The sequence below is a fragment of the Rhinoderma darwinii genome, chromosome 1 (genome assembly GCF_050947455.1).
Source record: "Rhinoderma darwinii isolate aRhiDar2 chromosome 1, aRhiDar2.hap1, whole genome shotgun sequence".
NCBI classification, from domain to species: Eukaryota; Metazoa; Chordata; class Amphibia; order Anura; family Rhinodermatidae; genus Rhinoderma; species Rhinoderma darwinii.
In genome coordinates, this window is record NC_134687.1 from 349,458,572 (window position 1) to 349,480,249 (window position 21,678).

A 21,678-nucleotide genomic window follows, 5' to 3' on the forward strand; every position below is an offset into this window, starting at 1 on the left:
CCAACCCGAAAATCCTGTGTGTGCACATGGCTACGGTCGTGTGCATGAGGCCTAACCTAGGCAGTTTTAGGTGCACTTTTTTGAGCCAAACATGTCAGTAGGCGCCAAAGAATGTAGATGCATCAGTCTTTTCTTTATACCTTTCCCTCCTTTTGGTTCCACTTCTGGCTTTGGCGCAAAAAACTGCCCCAAAACTTTATCTGTGATTTTACCCTAAGGCTATGTTCACACGGGGCGAATATGCTGCGTAAAAGCACACAGTGTATCCTCCCTGGGCGTCGCAGCAAATTCCAGCCCAAAAAACGCACCAAATTGTAGTGCAGTTTTTCAGCCAGAATGTCCGCTGCGGAAAACTGCACATACAAAAAAAAGTTTCATACTTCCGTAGCCATGATAACCCGTCCCTCTGCCGTACTCTTGGGATGACGTTTCATCCCATGTGACCGCTGCAGCCAATCAGAGGCCTGGACGACAAACACAGAATTTTGGGTAAGTACTGCCCCATGCACACGACCGTAAAAAATCTCCATAATTGTGGAACGTATTACGGTCCGCAATTACGGACCCATTCAGTTCAATTGGCCGCGGACGCCTTTCCGTATCGCTACCGATAGATGTCTATGCCGTAGAACTGTACCGCAAAAGATAGAACATGGCCTATCTTTTGCGTTTTACAGGCCGTGCTTTTTATCGGAGAACGGGCCGAAAAGGCGGGCTGCGGCCGTTCCCGTAATTGTGGGCCGTGATTACGGGCACGGCAGTTTGCATGAGGCCTAAGGATCCAAGCACACGACCGTAAAAAAACTCCGTAATTGCAATTACAGACATGCCCGGTTCTTTTGGCCGAGGACACATTGCCGTATCGCTACGGATAGGTGTCCGTGCCGGGAATTATAGAGCATGTCCTACGTTTCGTTTTTTACGGGCCGTGCTCCCATACTTTGTATGGGAGCACGGCATGAAAATGCGGCCGTCGGCCGTGATTACTAAGGCCCCATGCATACGAACGTGCTTTTGCGGCCACAATTCCCCCGAAAATCCACGGGTGAATTGCGGCCCCATTCATTTCCATGGGCCGATGCACACAACCGTAGTTTCCACGGTCCGTGCATGGCCCAGGAGCCTGGACCGCAAAAAGAATGAACATGTCTTATTACAGCCGTGTTCTGCGGTCCAGGCTCATAGAAATGAATGCGCACGGCCCGCTATTTGCAGGTGGCCCTCGGGTGACACTCCGTAGCCGTCCGACCCGAAAATCACGGCCGTGCACATGGCTACGGTCGTCTGCATGAGGCCTAAGGCCTTATGCACTTGACCGTAGTGTTCTTCTGGCCCGCAAATTCCTGGACTGTGGTCCGTATTGTGCGGATGAAATATCATCCGTAATGCATCCATGTGTCATCCGCACAATGCGGATCATATAAAAAAGTGCAAGGAAAACAATGATGCAGACTTCCTGTCGTCGCTTAGCAACACTTCCGCAAATTAGAGATGTCACACGGTGGTGTATCCACGGTTTCCACGGGCCCATTGACTTCTATAGGCAATTCAAAAGCGAATTTGCGGGCCGTAATAAGACATGTCCTGAGTTTGTGCGGCTAATATTTGCGGTCCTGAAAGAAACCACGGTCGTGTGCATGGTGCCATAGCAATTCCGGACGCAAAAACACGTTCGTGTGCATAAGGCGTAAAATTGTTGATTTTTTTAACGGCGGAATCGCTGCTTTTCCGCTGCCAAAAAAATGCAACATCTGCTATTTGTTGCAGGTTTTACCTCCCCATTGAATTCAATAAGGAAAACCTGCAACAAAAAAGCAGCGATTCCGCAAATACAATTGACATGCTGCGGATTAAAAAACGCACCGCAGGTCAATTCCTGAGCGTTTTTTCGACTTATCATTTACGCAGCGTGTGGATGAGATTTGTTCAAATGTCATCCACTCTGCTGCTACTGTATTAGGCCGGATTCACACGAGCGTGTGTGTTTTGCGCGCGCAAAAGGTCCGTGTGGCATCAGCATATGGTGCGTTGCTGCGTGATTTCACTCTGGTTTTCTGTTTACAAGCACGTGGTGCTTTTCTGTTTTCATTCATAGTATTTACTACTGTAGCGCGCGGCACCCGGAAGTGCTTCCGTGTGCCGAGCACGATTTGCACGCACCCATTAACTTCAAAGGGTGCGTGCTGCGCGAAACACGGCCAAATATAGGACATGTCATGAGTTTCACGCAGCGCACATACGCTGCGTGAAATTCACTGACAGTCTAAACGGCCCCATTCAGTAACATAGGTCTGTGTGACGCGCGTGATTTCCACACGCGTAGCACGAACGTATTATACGTTCGTGTGAATAAGCCCTTATGCTGCGGATTTTCAACAACTCACCCTTAGGCCTTATTCAGACAAATGTTGTATACGTCCGTGTGCTGTCTGTTAACCCCTTCCCTCCGTAGCCATTTTTCAGTTTTTCACTTTTGTTTTTTCCTCCCCACCTTCCAAAAGCCATAACTCTAAGGGTATGTGCACACACACTAATTACGTCCGTAATTGACGGACGTATTTCGGCCGCAAGTCCCAGACCGAACACAGTGCAGGGAGCCGGGCTCCTAGCATCATACTTATGTACGATGCTAGGAGTCCCTGCCTCTCCGTGGAACTACTGTCCCGTACTGAAAACATGATTACAGTACGGGACAGTTGTCCTGCAGCGAGGCAGGGACTCCTAGCATCGTACATAAGTATGATGCTAGGAGCCCGGCTCCCTGCACTGAGTTCGGTCCGGGACTTGCGGCCGAAATACGTCCGTCAATTACGAACGTAATTAGTGTGTGTGCACATACCCTTATTTTTCCATCAATATTGCCATATGAGGGCCTGTTTTTTGCGGGATGAGTTGTAGATTTTCACAGCACCATTTTTTGTACCATATAATGTAGTGGGAAACAAGAAAAAAATTATATGTGGGGTGGAATAGGAAAAAAACAGCGATTCCTCAACCTTTTGGGTGGTTTTGTTTTTACGGCGTTTACAGTTTATATTGATACCATTTTGTGGTACGTGAGACTTTTTCATCACTTTTTATTTCATTTTTTTGTGGGAGAAGAAGGGACCAAAAAACACCAATTCTGATGTTTTTAATTTTACGGCGTTCACCGTCCGGACTAAATAATGATGTATTGTAATAGTTCAGACTTTTACGGACGCGTCGATACCAGTTATGTTATCTTTTAAAATTGTTTAAATTTGTTTTTAATTTTTTTAATTTTTTTTACAATGTGTTTGAGGGAAAATGGGAAAAGGGTTTGGTATTTTTTTACTTCTTTTTTTCATTTATTAAAAAAACAAAACTTTATTTGACTATTTTTTACGTGTCTCCCTAGGGGACTTTAACCAGCGATCGTTAGATCGCTTTCACGATATACTGCAATACTAATGTATTACAGTATATCACGATTCTGACAGTCTCCCCGATCTCGCCGCGCGGGGGGACGGGGACGGGGACGTTGGGACGTTACAGGGGGTCTACTGTACCTAAATGGAGAACACCAAAAGAGTCCCTAGAATATTATACATCCCTATTGATGTATGATATCTAGAGGGATAGGGGCATCCAGGCCCATAGTAAACATGGTGGTAACGGTGAAAAAGCCCGCTGAATGAAACAAATATCTAAAGGTCGGAGTCTGACACACCAAAGATCAATTAAAAAGATATAAATTTATTGAGTCAAATATGAAATCATAAACACATTAAACACATAGAGATGATTGCCACAGTGCAGATAGACAACCAGATATTACAATACAAGAAAAGGCGCTGCATAAAAATGTTTCTCACTTGAGGACATGCAATTCTTTTTACGAGCCGTCTTTTGACAGCGACGCGTAAAATGACACCTCGTCTGAACAGAACATCGTAAGACCTATTGCTAGCAATGAGCAGATGTTTGCAGGCGTAATGGAGCCGTCTTTTCAGGCGTAATTCGAGGCGTAAAAGGCCCGAATTACGTCTGATAATAGGGCGTGTGAACATACCCTTAGACTTAGGCATCATTGACGTCCAAGTCCATCATGTTTTTTTGCCTACATCAGGGAAAAGCTACCAGCCCGACGGAGGCCAAAAGGATACGCTTTTAGCGTGTATGTTGGCAGATTAACATCCGCGCTAAAACATAGGAAAAAAAAACGTCATGTGAACAGGGCCTAAAGCGGTAGTTTATTGATCATAATCATATTCTATTAAAACTTGAGAAGATGAAACCTCCTCTGCGTTCACCATCTCCGCAGCTTTTTTCTTGCGGACAATGAGATGACCACTTTATACGACTGAATCTGCTGGTCAGGCATGAACATTGACGTTACCATTACCTGCTGTGTATTTGTATTGACGCACATCGCATGTATGGAAGTACTGGAGACTTCATACACTATAATCTGTCCCGGAGGACAAGGCAGCCTCTTCCACAGGTCCGTCCATGACGAGAGATCTCTGGGCCACGCTAATGACACGGCTGAATTTTTCCAAATTGTTGTGCTCACAGCTGGCTACACTTCAGGCCTCAGGGTGAGTTCACACGTACAAAAGTGGCTGAAAATCACAGTGCTCTTAAGGGTATGTTCACACGATGAGAGGCATTTACGTGTGAAAAGACAGACTGTTTACAGCTGCCTCGTTTCACACGTAAATGCTCCTCCTCGTAATTTACGAGGCGTCTGAGACGCCCGTAATCTTGAGCTGCTCTTCATTGAGTTCAATGAAGAACGGCTCAAATTACATGGCAAAGAAGTGTCCTGCACTTCTTTGCCGAGGCAGTCAATTTACGCGTCGTCGTTTGACAGCTGTCAAACGACGACGCGTAAATTACAGGTCGTCGGCACAGTACGTCGGCAAACCCATTCAAATGAATGGGCAGATGTTTGCCAACGTATTGTAGCCCTATTTTCAGACGTAAAACGAGGCATAATACGCCTCGTTTACATCTGAAAATAGGTCGTGTGAACCCAGCCTTACAAAGGGATAACCGCCTCTGATTTCAAGGCCCTGTTCACAACAGTTTTTTGCAGACAGGAAAATAACCTGCCTCAAAATTCCTTAAGGGTATGTTCACACGGCGGGGGTCCGTAACGGCTGAAATTACGGGGATGTTTCAGCCTGAAAACATCCCCGTAATTTCAGCCGTACCGGCATGTGCAGGCGCTTGAACGCCACGTCAATTACGGCCGTAATTGGCGCTGCTATTCATTGGAGTGAATGAAGAACGGCTCCAATTACGGCCAAAGAAGTGACAGGTCACTTCTTTGACGCGGGCGTCTATTTACGCGCCGTCATTTGACAGCGGCGCGTAAATATACGCCTCGTGTGAACAGACAAACGTCTGCCCATTGCTTTCAATGGGCAGATGTTTGTCAGCGCTATTGAGGCGCTATTTTCGGGCGTAATTCGGGGCAAAAACGCCCGAATTACGTCCGTAAATAGGCCGTGTGAACATACCCTAAAGGGGCTTTCCACCTTCCAGCAACTGATGACAGATCCAACAGAGAGGTCATCAGTATATTATTGCTGCGGGTCTGACACCGGGACCATTAAGCCGCTCTGGTGGTCTGCGGGCACCGGATGTTATGGCACATAATGCTACGTGCAGAGCTGGAAGCAGTTGGCTCCGTACACAGCATTGCGGGCGAAGCCAACTGCTTCCGGCACGTACATCCGGTGCACGGAGGCACCGGACCAGCTGATCTGTGCGGGGTCCAGGTGTCGGACCCCCACAGATCACGTACTGATGACCTATCCGGTGGATAGGTCATTAGTGGTCAGGTGGAAAACCCCTTTAAGGAATTTGGAGGCAGATTTTGACCTGCCTGCAATTTCTTGCTGCGAACTCAGCTGCGTTTTTCACCTGCGACCATGGAGCACCGTGGGCAAAAATACGCAGCGAAAAATGCCTATTGAAGTCAATGGGAGGTCAGATGCGGAACCGTGGCAATAAAAAACATACCGCTTTGGAAATTGCGTTGGAATCAGCACCAGAAAAAAAACCGCCTCCAATTAAAATCAATGGGAGCCGGTTTTGGCACCGATTCCAACGCAGTTTCCTCATCGGATACACGCTCCGTGAAAACAAAAACCCAATCGGTGTATGCCGCTCTCAGCAACACTTCAGGGCACGGCTTTCACAAAGAAATTGGCCAGAACATAGACCTGATGGAAATGTACATTGCAACTAAATAATAATATTTGAAACCACCGATCGCTCGAGCACTAGGGGTTTAACAGCCATTCCCTGTATTCGAGCCATTATCCAAACGAAAGCGTGCCTGGCACAAAGTAAGCACATAACCATGTTAAAGCAGTGCCCATACAAATGTACTCATCATGGTGTGCCTATACCGCACGACTGCCCCATGGTCACAATCAGCAATCGCCTACACGTAGCCGCACTGATCTCTACACACACGTTATAATCTACGGCTAAATCAGTGGCAGTTGAGTCTAGGTCACATGATCGCGTCACGTGACTAGCTCTCGCGAGTATTCAGTAATTATCGTTCCGCGCTGTTCAGTCTTTCGTTGGTTGAGTGTTCACACGTGACTTTTGTTGCTAAGAGACCAAGAGACTGCGAGAAGCAGAGGACGAGGAGATGTAAGTAGTGTTTGTAACTGTATTTCTTCCTCGAGATCTTATGATTCTGTTCTCCGTATCTTCCACCGCGTCAACAGCTTTGGTGGTGGAGATTACATCCAATGTTAGGACTGATTATAATATGTACAGAACATACATCATATAATATGTACAGAACATACATCATATAATATGTACAGAACATACATCATATAATATGTACAGAACATACAACATTTATATATGAAGGTGATCCTTATATAATATGTACAGAACATACATCATTTATATATGAAGGCGATCATTATATAATATGTACAGAACATACATCATTTATATATGAAGGCGATCATTATATAATATGTACAGAACATACATCATTTATATATGACGGCGATCCTTATATAATATGTACAGAACATACATCATTTATATATGAAGGTGATCATTATATAATATGTACAGAACATACATCATTTATATATGAAGGCGATCATTATATAATATGTACAGAACATACATCATTTATATATGAAGGCGATCATTATATAATATGTACAGAACATACATCATGTATATATGAAGACGATCCTTATATAATATGTACAGAACATACATCATTTATATATGAAGGCGATCATTATATAATATGTACAGAACATACATCATTTATATATGAAGGCGATCATTATATAATATGTACAGAACATACATCATTTATATATGAAGGCGATCATTATATAATATGTACAGAACATACATCATTTATATATGAAGGTGATCATTATATAATATGTACAGAACATACATCATTTATATATGAAGGCGATCATTATATAATATGTACAGAACATACATCATTTATATATGAAGGTGATCATTATATAATATGTACAGAACATACATCATTTATATATGACGGCGATCCTTATATAATATGTACAGAACATACATCATTTATATATGAAGACGATCATTATATAATATGTACAGAACATACATCATTTATATATGAAGGCGATCATTATATAATATGTACAGAACATACATCATTTATATATGAAGACGATCATTATATAATATGTACAGAACATACATCATTTATATATGAAGGTGAGCATTATATAATATGTACAGAACATACATCATTTATATATGAAGACGATCCTTATATAATATGTACAGAACATACATCATTTATATATGAAGGCGATCATTATATAATATGTACAGAACATACATCATTTATATATGAAGGCGATCATTATATAATATGTACAGAACATACATCATTTATATATGAAGACGATCCTTATATAATATGTACAGAACATACATCATTTATATATGAAGGCGATCATTATATAATATGTACAGAACATACATCATTTATATATGAAGGTGATCATTATATAATATGTACAGAACATACATCATTTATATATGAAGGTGATCATTATATAATATGTACAGAACATACATCATTTATATATGAAGGCGATCATTATATAATATGTACAGAACATACATCATTTATATATGACGGCGATCATTATATAATATGTACAGAACATACATCATTTATATATGAAGACGATCATTATATAATATGTACAGAACATACATCATTTATATATGAAGGTGATCCTTATATAATATGTACAGAACATACATCATTTATATATGAAGGTGAGCATTATATAATATGTACAGAACATACATCATTTATATATGAAGGTGAGCATTATATAATATGTACAGAACATACATCATTTATATATGAAGGTGATCATTATATAATATGTACAGAACATACATCATTTATATATGAAGGCGATCATTATATAATATGTACAGAACATACATCATTTATATATGAAGACGATCATTATATAATATGTACAGAACATACATCATGTATATATGAAGGCGATCATTATATAATATGTACAGAACATACATCATTTATATATGAAGACGATCCTTATATAATATGTACAGAACATACATCATTTATATATGAAGACGATCATTATATAATATGTACAGAACATACATCATTTATATATGAAGGTGATCATTATATAATATGTACAGAACATACATCATTTATATATGAAGACGATCCTTATATAATATGTACAGAACATACATCATTTATATATGAAGGTGATCATTATATAATATGTACAGAACATACATCATTTATATATGAAGACGATCCTTATATAATATGTACAGAACATACATCATGTATATATGAAGGTGATCATTATATAATATGTACAGAACATACATCATTTATATATGAAGACGATCCTTATATAATATGTACAGAACATACATCATTTATATATGAAAGTGATCATTATATAATATGTACAGAACATACATCATTTATATATGAAGACGATCCTTATATAATATGTACAGAACATACATCATTTATATATGACGGCGATCCTTATATAATATGTACAGAACATACATCATTTATATATGAAGGTGAGCATTATATAATATGTACAGAACATACATCATTTATATATGAAGGCGATCATTATATAATATGTACAGAACATACATCATTTATATATGAAGGTGAGCATTATATAATATGTACAGAACATACATCATTTATATATGAAGGTGATCATTATATAATATGTACAGAACATACATCATTTATATATGAAGGTGATCATTATATAATATGTACAGAACATACATCATTTATATATGAAGACGATCCTTATATAATATGTACAGAACATACATCATTTATATATGAAGGTGATCATTATATAATATGTACAGAACATACATCATTTATATATGACGGCGATCCTTATATAATATGTACAGAACATACATCATTTATATATGAAGGTGAGCATTATATAATATGTACAGAACATACATCATTTATATATGAAGGCGATCATTATATAATATGTACAGAACATACATCATTTATATATGAAGGTGAGCATTATATAATATGTACAGAACATACATCATTTATATATGAAGGTGATCATTATATAATATGTACAGAACATACATCATTTATATATGAAGGTGATCATTATATAATATGTACAGAACATACATCATTTATATATGAAGACGATCCTTATATAATATGTACAGAACATACATCATTTATATATGAAGGTGATCATTATATAATATGTACAGAACATACATCATTTATATATGAAGGTGATCCTTATATAATATGTACAGAACATACATCATTTATATATGAAGGTGATCCTTATATAATATGTACAGAACATACATCATTTATATATGAAGGTGATCATTATATAATATGTACAGAACATACATCATTTATATATGAAGACGATCCTTATATAATATGTACAGAACATACATCATTTATATATGAAGGTGATCATTATATAATATGTACAGAACATACATCATTTATATATGAAGACGATCATTATATAATATGTACAGAACATACATCATTTATATATGAAGGTGATCATTATATAATATGTACAGAACATACATCATTTATATATGAAGACGATCATTATATAATATGTACAGAACATACATCATTTATATATGAAGACGATCATTATATAATATGTACAGAACATACATCATTTATATATGAAGACGATCATTATATAATATGTACAGAACATACATCATTTATATATGAAGACGATCATTATATAATATGTACAGAACATACATCATTTATATATGAAGACGATCATTATATAATATGTACAGAACATACATCATTTATATATGAAGACGATCATTATATAATATGTACAGAACATACATCATTTATATATGAAGGCGATCATTATATAATATGTACAGAACATACATCATTTATATATGAAGACGATCATCATATAATATGTACAGAACATACATCATTTATATATGAAGGCGATCATTATATAATATGTACAGAACATACATCATTTATATATGAAGGCGATCATTATATAATATGTACAGAACATACATCATTTATATATGAAGGCGATCATTATATAATATGTACAGAACATACATCATGTATATATGAAGACGATCCTTATATAATATGTACAGAACATACATCATTTATATATGAAGGTGATCCTTATATAATATGTACAGAACATACATCATTTATATATGAAGACGATCCTTATATAATATGTACAGAACATACATCATTTATATATGACGGCGATCCTTATATAATATGTACAGAACATACATCATTTATATATGAAGGTGATCATTATATAATATGTACAGAACATACATCATTTATATATGAAGGCGATCATTATATAATATGTACAGAACATACATCATTTATATATGAAGGCGATCATTATATAATATGTACAGAACATACATCATGTATATATGAAGACGATCCTTATATAATATGTACAGAACATACATCATTTATATATGAAGGCGATCATTATATAATATGTACAGAACATACATCATTTATATATGAAGGCGATCATTATATAATATGTACAGAACATACATCATTTATATATGAAGGCGATCATTATATAATATGTACAGAACATACATCATTTATATATGAAGGTGATCATTATATAATATGTACAGAACATACATCATTTATATATGAAGGCGATCATTATATAATATGTACAGAACATACATCATTTATATATGAAGGTGATCATTATATAATATGTACAGAACATACATCATTTATATATGACGGCGATCCTTATATAATATGTACAGAACATACATCATTTATATATGAAGACGATCATTATATAATATGTACAGAACATACATCATTTATATATGAAGGCGATCATTATATAATATGTACAGAACATACATCATTTATATATGAAGACGATCATTATATAATATGTACAGAACATACATCATTTATATATGAAGGTGAGCATTATATAATATGTACAGAACATACATCATTTATATATGAAGACGATCCTTATATAATATGTACAGAACATACATCATTTATATATGAAGGCGATCATTATATAATATGTACAGAACATACATCATTTATATATGAAGGCGATCATTATATAATATGTACAGAACATACATCATTTATATATGAAGACGATCCTTATATAATATGTACAGAACATACATCATTTATATATGAAGGCGATCATTATATAATATGTACAGAACATACATCATTTATATATGAAGGTGATCATTATATAATATGTACAGAACATACATCATTTATATATGAAGGTGATCATTATATAATATGTACAGAACATACATCATTTATATATGAAGGCGATCATTATATAATATGTACAGAACATACATCATTTATATATGACGGCGATCATTATATAATATGTACAGAACATACATCATTTATATATGAAGACGATCATTATATAATATGTACAGAACATACATCATTTATATATGAAGGTGATCCTTATATAATATGTACAGAACATACATCATTTATATATGAAGGTGAGCATTATATAATATGTACAGAACATACATCATTTATATATGAAGGTGAGCATTATATAATATGTACAGAACATACATCATTTATATATGAAGGTGATCATTATATAATATGTACAGAACATACATCATTTATATATGAAGGCGATCATTATATAATATGTACAGAACATACATCATTTATATATGAAGACGATCATTATATAATATGTACAGAACATACATCATGTATATATGAAGGCGATCATTATATAATATGTACAGAACATACATCATTTATATATGAAGACGATCCTTATATAATATGTACAGAACATACATCATTTATATATGAAGACGATCATTATATAATATGTACAGAACATACATCATTTATATATGAAGGTGATCATTATATAATATGTACAGAACATACATCATTTATATATGAAGACGATCCTTATATAATATGTACAGAACATACATCATTTATATATGAAGGTGATCATTATATAATATGTACAGAACATACATCATTTATATATGAAGACGATCCTTATATAATATGTACAGAACATACATCATGTATATATGAAGGTGATCATTATATAATATGTACAGAACATACATCATTTATATATGAAGACGATCCTTATATAATATGTACAGAACATACATCATTTATATATGAAAGTGATCATTATATAATATGTACAGAACATACATCATTTATATATGAAGACGATCCTTATATAATATGTACAGAACATACATCATTTATATATGACGGCGATCCTTATATAATATGTACAGAACATACATCATTTATATATGAAGGTGAGCATTATATAATATGTACAGAACATACATCATTTATATATGAAGGCGATCATTATATAATATGTACAGAACATACATCATTTATATATGAAGGTGAGCATTATATAATATGTACAGAACATACATCATTTATATATGAAGGTGATCATTATATAATATGTACAGAACATACATCATTTATATATGAAGGTGATCATTATATAATATGTACAGAACATACATCATTTATATATGAAGACGATCCTTATATAATATGTACAGAACATACATCATTTATATATGAAGGTGATCATTATATAATATGTACAGAACATACATCATTTATATATGACGGCGATCCTTATATAATATGTACAGAACATACATCATTTATATATGAAGGTGAGCATTATATAATATGTACAGAACATACATCATTTATATATGAAGGCGATCATTATATAATATGTACAGAACATACATCATTTATATATGAAGGTGAGCATTATATAATATGTACAGAACATACATCATTTATATATGAAGGTGATCATTATATAATATGTACAGAACATACATCATTTATATATGAAGGTGATCATTATATAATATGTACAGAACATACATCATTTATATATGAAGACGATCCTTATATAATATGTACAGAACATACATCATTTATATATGAAGGTGATCATTATATAATATGTACAGAACATACATCATTTATATATGAAGGTGATCCTTATATAATATGTACAGAACATACATCATTTATATATGAAGGTGATCCTTATATAATATGTACAGAACATACATCATTTATATATGAAGGTGATCATTATATAATATGTACAGAACATACATCATTTATATATGAAGACGATCCTTATATAATATGTACAGAACATACATCATTTATATATGAAGGTGATCATTATATAATATGTACAGAACATACATCATTTATATATGAAGACGATCATTATATAATATGTACAGAACATACATCATTTATATATGAAGGTGATCATTATATAATATGTACAGAACATACATCATTTATATATGAAGACGATCATTATATAATATGTACAGAACATACATCATTTATATATGAAGACGATCATTATATAATATGTACAGAACATACATCATTTATATATGAAGACGATCATTATATAATATGTACAGAACATACATCATTTATATATGAAGACGATCATTATATAATATGTACAGAACATACATCATTTATATATGAAGACGATCATTATATAATATGTACAGAACATACATCATTTATATATGAAGACGATCATTATATAATATGTACAGAACATACATCATTTATATATGAAGGCGATCATTATATAATATGTACAGAACATACATCATTTATATATGAAGACGATCATCATATAATATGTACAGAACATACATCATTTATATATGAAGGCGATCATTATATAATATGTACAGAACATACATCATTTATATATGAAGGCGATCATTATATAATATGTACAGAACATACATCATTTATATATGAAGGCGATCATTATATAATATGTACAGAACATACATCATGTATATATGAAGACGATCCTTATATAATATGTACAGAACATACATCATTTATATATGAAGGTGATCATTATATAATATGTACAGAACATACATCATTTATATATGAAGACGATCATTATATAATATGTACAGAACATACATCATTTATATATGACGGCGATCCTTATATAATATGTACAGAACATACATCATTTATATATGAAGGTGATCATTATATAATATGTACAGAACATACATCATTTATATATGAAGACGATCCTTATATAATATGTACAGAACATACATCATTTATATATGAAGGTGATCATTATATAATATGTACAGAACATACATCATTTATATATGAAGGCGATCATTATATAATATGTACAGAACATACATCATTTATATATGAAGGCGATCATTATATAATATGTACAGAACATACATCATTTATATATGAAGACGATCATTATATAATATGTACAGAACATACATCATTTATATATGAAGGCGATCATTATATAATATGTACAGAACATACATCATTTATATATGAAGGTGATCATTATATAATATGTACAGAACATACATCATTTATATATGAAGGTGATCATTATATAATATGTACAGAACATACATCATTTATATATGAAGGTGATCATTATATAATATGTACAGAACATACATCATTTATATATGAAGGTGATCATTATATAATATGTACAGAACATACATCATTTATATATGACGGCGATCCTTATATAATATGTACAGAACATACATCATTTATATATGAAGGTGATCCTTATATAATATGTACAGAACATACATCATTTATATATGAAGACGATCCTTATATAATATGTACAGAACATACATCATTTATATATGAAGGTGATCATTATATAATATGTACAGAACATACATCATTTATATATGAAGGTGATCCTTATATAATATGTACAGAACATACATCATTTATATATGAAGGCGATCATTATATAATATGTACAGAACATACATCATTTATATATGAAGGTGATCATTATATAATATGTACAGAACATACATCATTTATATATGACGGCGATCCTTATATAATATGTACAGAACATACATCATTTATATATGAAGACGATCCTTATATAATATGTACAGAACATACATCATTTATATATGAAGACGATCCTTATATAATATGTACAGAACATACATCATTTATATATGAAGGTGATCATTATATAATATGTACAGAACATACATCATTTATATATGAAGGTGATCATTATATAATATGTACAGAACATACATCATTTATATATGAAGGCGATCATTATATAATATGTACAGAACATACATCATTTATATATGAAGGCGATCATTATATAATATGTACAGAACATACATCATTTATATATGAAGGTGATCATTATATAATATGTACAGAACATACATCATTTATATATGAAGGCGATCATTATATAATATGTACAGAACATACATCATTTATATATGAAGGCGATCATTATATAATATGTACAGAACATACATCATTTATATATGAAGGCGATCATTATATAATATGTACAGAACATACATCATTTATATATGAAGGCGATCATTATATAATATGTACAGAACATACATCATTTATATATGAAGACGATCATTATATAATATGTACAGAACATACGTCATTTATATATGAAGGCGATCATTATATAATATGTACAGAACATACATCATTTATATATGAAGGCGATCATTATATAATATGTACAGAACATACATCATTTATATATGAAGGCGATCATTATATAATATGTACAGAACATACATCATTTATATATGAAGACGATCATTATATAATATGTACAGAACATACGTCATTTATATATGAAGGCGATCATTATATAATATGTACAGAACATACATCATTTATATATGAAGGTGATCCTTATATAATATGTACAGAACATACATCATTTATATATGAAGGTGAGCATTATATAATATGTACAGAACATACATCATTTATATATGAAGGTGATCATTATATAATATGTACAGAACATACATCATTTATATATGAAGGTGATCATTATATAATATGTACAGAACATACATCATTTATATATGAAGGTGATCCTTATATAATATGTACAGAACATACATCATTTATATATGAAGGCGATCATTATATAATATGTACAGAACATACATCATTTATATATGAAGGCGATCATTATATAATATGTACAGAACATACATCATTTATATATGAAGGCGATCATTATATAATATGTACAGAACATACATCATTTATATATGAAGACGATCATTATATAATATGTACAGAACATACATCATTTATATATGAAGGCGATCATTATATAATATGTACAGAACATACATCATATATATGAAGACGATCATTATATAATATGTACAGAACATACATCATTTATATATGAAGGCGATCATTATATAATATGTACAGAACATACATCATTTATATATGACGGCGATCCTTATATAATATGTACAGAACATACATCATTTATATATGAAGACGATCCTTATATAATATGTACAGAACATACATCATTTATATATGAAGGTGATCATTATATAATATGTACAGAACATACATCATTTATATATGAAGACGATCATTATATAATATGTACAGAACATACATCATTTATATATGAAGACGATCATTATATAATATGTACAGAACATACATCATTTATATATGAAGGTGATCCTTATATAATATGTACAGAACATACATCATTTATATATGAAGGTGAGCATTATATAATATGTACAGAACATACATCATTTATATATGAAGGTGAGCATTATATAATATGTACAGAACATACATCATTTATATATGAAGGTGATCATTATATAATATGTACAGAACATACATCATTTATATATGAAGGCGATCATTATATAATATGTACAGAACATACATCATTTATATATGAAGGCGATCATTATATAATATGTACAGAACATACATCATTTATATATGAAGGCGATCATTATATAATATGTACAGAACATACATCATTTATATATGAAGACGATCATTATATAATATGTACAGAACATACATCATTTATATATGAAGACGATCATTATATAATATGTACAGAACATACATCATTTATATATGAAGACGATCCTTATATAATATGTACAGAACATACATCATTTATATATGAAGGTGATCATTATATAATATGTACAGAACATACATCATTTATATATGAAGACGATCATTATATAATATGTACAGAACATACATCATTTATATATGAAGGTGATCATTATATAATATGTACAGAACATACATCATTTATATATGAAGACGATCATTATATAATATGTACAGAACATACATCATTTATATATGAAGGCGATCATTATATAATATGTACAGAACATACATCATATATATGAAGACGATCATTATATAATATGTACAGAACATACATCATTTATATATGAAGGCGATCATTATATAATATGTACAGAACATACATCATTTATATATGAAGACGATCATCATATAATATGTACAGAACATACATCATTTATATATGAAGGCGATCATTATATAATATGTACAGAACATACATCATTTATATATGAAGGCGATCATTATATAATATGTACAGAACATACATCATTTATATATGAAGGTGATCATTATATAATATGTACAGAACATACATCATGTATATATGAAGACGATCCTTATATAATATGTACAGAACATACATCATTTATATATGAAGGTGATCATTATATAATATGTACAGAACATACATCATTTATATATGAAGACGATCATTATATAATATGTACAGAACATACATCATTTATATATGACGGCGATCCTTATATAATATGTACAGAACATACATCATTTATATATGAAGGTGATCATTATATAATATGTACAGAACATACATCATTTATATATGAAGACGATCCTTATATAATATGTACAGAACATACATCATTTATATATGAAGACGATCATTATATAATATGTACAGAACATACATCATTTATATATGAAGACGATCCTTATATAATATGTACAGAACATACATCATTTATATATGAAGGTGATCATTATATAATATGTACAGAACATACATCATTTATATATGAAGGCGATCATTATATAATATGTACAGAACATACATCATTTATATATGAAGGTGATCATTATATAATATGTACAGAACATACATCATTTATATATGAAGACGATCATTATATAATATGTACAGAACATACATCATTTATATATGAAGACGATCCTTATATAATATGTACAGAACATACATCATTTATATATGAAGACGATCCTTATATAATATGTACAGAACATACATCATTTATATATGAAGACGATCCTTATATAATATGTACAGAACATACATCATGTATATATGAAGGTGATCCTTATATAATATGTACAGAACATACATCATTTATATATGAAGGTGATCATTATATAATATGTACAGAACATACATCATTTATATATGAAGGCGATCATTATATAATATGTACAGAACATACATCATTTATATATGAAGGCGATCATTATATAATATGTACAGAACATACATCATTTATATATGAAGGTGATCCTTATATAATATGTACAGAACATACATCATGTATATATGAAGGCGATCATTATATAATATGTACAGAACATACATCATTTATATATGACGGCGATCCTTATATAATATGTACAGAACATACATCATTTATATATGAAGGCGATCATTATATAATATGTACAGAACATACATCATTTATATATGAAGGCGATCATTATATAATATGTACAGAACATACATCATTTATATATGAAGGTGATCCTTATATAATATGTACAGAACATACATCATTTATATATGAAGACGATCATCATATAATATGTACAGAACATACATCATTTATATATGAAGGCGATCATTATATAATATGTACAGAACATACATCATTTATATATGAAGGTGATCATTATATAATATGTACAGAACATACATCATTTATATATGACGGCGATCATTATATAATATGTACAGAACATACATCATTTATATATGACGGCGATCCTTATATAATATGTACAGAACATACATCATTTATATATGAAGACGATCATTATATAATATGTACAGAACATACATCATTTATATATGAAGGTGATCATTATATAATATGTACAGAACATACATCATTTATATATGAAGACGATCATTATATAATATGTACAGAACATACATCATTTATATATGAAAGTGATCCTTATATAATATGTACAGAACATACATCATTTATATATGACGGCGATCCTTATATAATATGTACAGAACATACATCCTTTATATATGAAGGTGATCATTATATAATATGTACAGAACATACATCATTTATATATGAAGACGATCCTTATATAATATGTACAGAACATACATCATTTATATATGAAGACGATCATTATATAATATGTACAGAACATACATCATTTATATATGAAGACGATCTGTAATGGCAGGGGGTAGGGAGACGGACAAGTGAGCCCTAATCTACCCGCCACTCTGTCCCTGCCTACTTGCAACGACCCGCCCTAGGCGACGGGGTACAACTGGGCGGCGGTCCCTGCGCTCAGTAAGTGCACGACAAACACGACGAACATACAAGGAACACAAGCAAGGAAAAGGGGCCGTTGCCCACGGCAACACCGTGAGCAACCAGAGTGGTGAACGAGCCGAGTCAAGCCAGGAGTGTGCGAGGTACAAAACGATAAGCAGAAGAGTAGTCGGTAAGCCAGGGTCTGTATGGAGCAGGATCAAAAATAGCAGGAGCTGTAGCTGGGCCAGGAAACCACAAGGAAAAAATCACAAGCACCGAGGGACAGGAAGTGCAGGCTTAAATAGACCGAGGGCGGGAGCTAGCTGAGTCTGGCCAGGTTACGATAGGCTCTCCCACTCCTTAGCCTGCCAGCCTGAATGGTGGAAGCAGGAGTCAGTCTCAGGGATGTATTCTCAGGTGCTGACTGATTAGTTCTGGGAGTTAACCCCGAAGCTGTGCCTGGCAGATCCTTTACAGTACCCCCCCTTTTATGAGGGGCCACCGGACCCTTTCTAAGTGGACCTGGCTTACTGGGGAAACGCAGGTGGAACCTCCTGACCAATACCCCAGCGTGAACATCCCGGGCGGGTGCCCAAGTCCTCTCCTCGGGCCCGTATCCTCTCCAATGGACCAGGTACTGGAGGGAGCCTTGGACCATCTTGCTGTCCACAATCCTGGCCACCTCGAATTCCACCCCCTCAGGGGTTAGGATGGGAACAGGAGGTCTCCTCGAGGGAGCCAAGTACGGGGAGCAGCGTTTGAGGAGGGAGGCATGAAACACGTCGTGTATCCGAAAAGACGGGGGTAACTCCAGCCGGAAGGAGACAGGATTGAGGACCTCAATAACCTTATACGGCCCAATAAACCGGGGAGCAAACTTCTTGGACGGAACCTTGAGACGCAAGTTCCTAGACGACAACCACACCAGATCCCCGACCATAAACAGGGGGTTATCAGAACGTTTTTTATCAGCCTGAGTTTTTTGTACACTCTGGGACACCTCTAGGTTTTTCTGAACCTGGGCCCAGACTGTGCACAGTTCCCGATGAACGACCTCGACCTCGGGATTGTTGGAACTACCAGGTGAAACGGAGGAGAACCGTGGATTAAACCCAAAATTACAAAAAAAAGGAGAGACCCCTGACGAGTTACTGACCCGGTTATTAAGGGAAAATTCGGCGAGGGGAATGAAAGAGACCCAATCAAATTGACAGTCAGAGACAAAACACCTTAAGTATTGTTTTAGAGATTGATTAGTCCTCTCCGTTTGGCCATTGGTTTCAGGATGGAAGGCAGAGGAGAAAGACAGATCAATCCCCAACTTCATACAGAAGGCTCTCCAAAACAATGAAACAAATTGTACCCCTCTGTCCGAAACAATATTGACAGGGACCCCATGGAGACGCAGGATGTGTTTGACAAACAAGGTAGCCAACGTTTTGGTGTTGGGTAGTTTCTTGAGGGGCACAAAGT

General features: G+C 33.5%; 1 protein-coding gene across 2 annotated transcripts in view; it reads left to right on the forward strand.

Moving 5' to 3' along the window:
* Nucleotides 1-6,559: 6,559 nt before the first annotated feature.
* Nucleotides 6,560-21,678, forward strand: part of IFT74 (intraflagellar transport 74) — a 150,645-nt gene continuing 135,526 nt past the window's right edge. The window contains exon 1 of one of the 2 annotated variants that reach the window (XM_075826455.1): nt 6,560-6,639. The gene's annotated coding sequence lies outside the window, so the exon portion shown is untranslated. Of the gene's footprint in view, nt 6,640-6,665; nt 6,743-21,678 lie in introns of those variants that run through there. The other variant, XM_075826465.1, reaches the window with a different exon arrangement.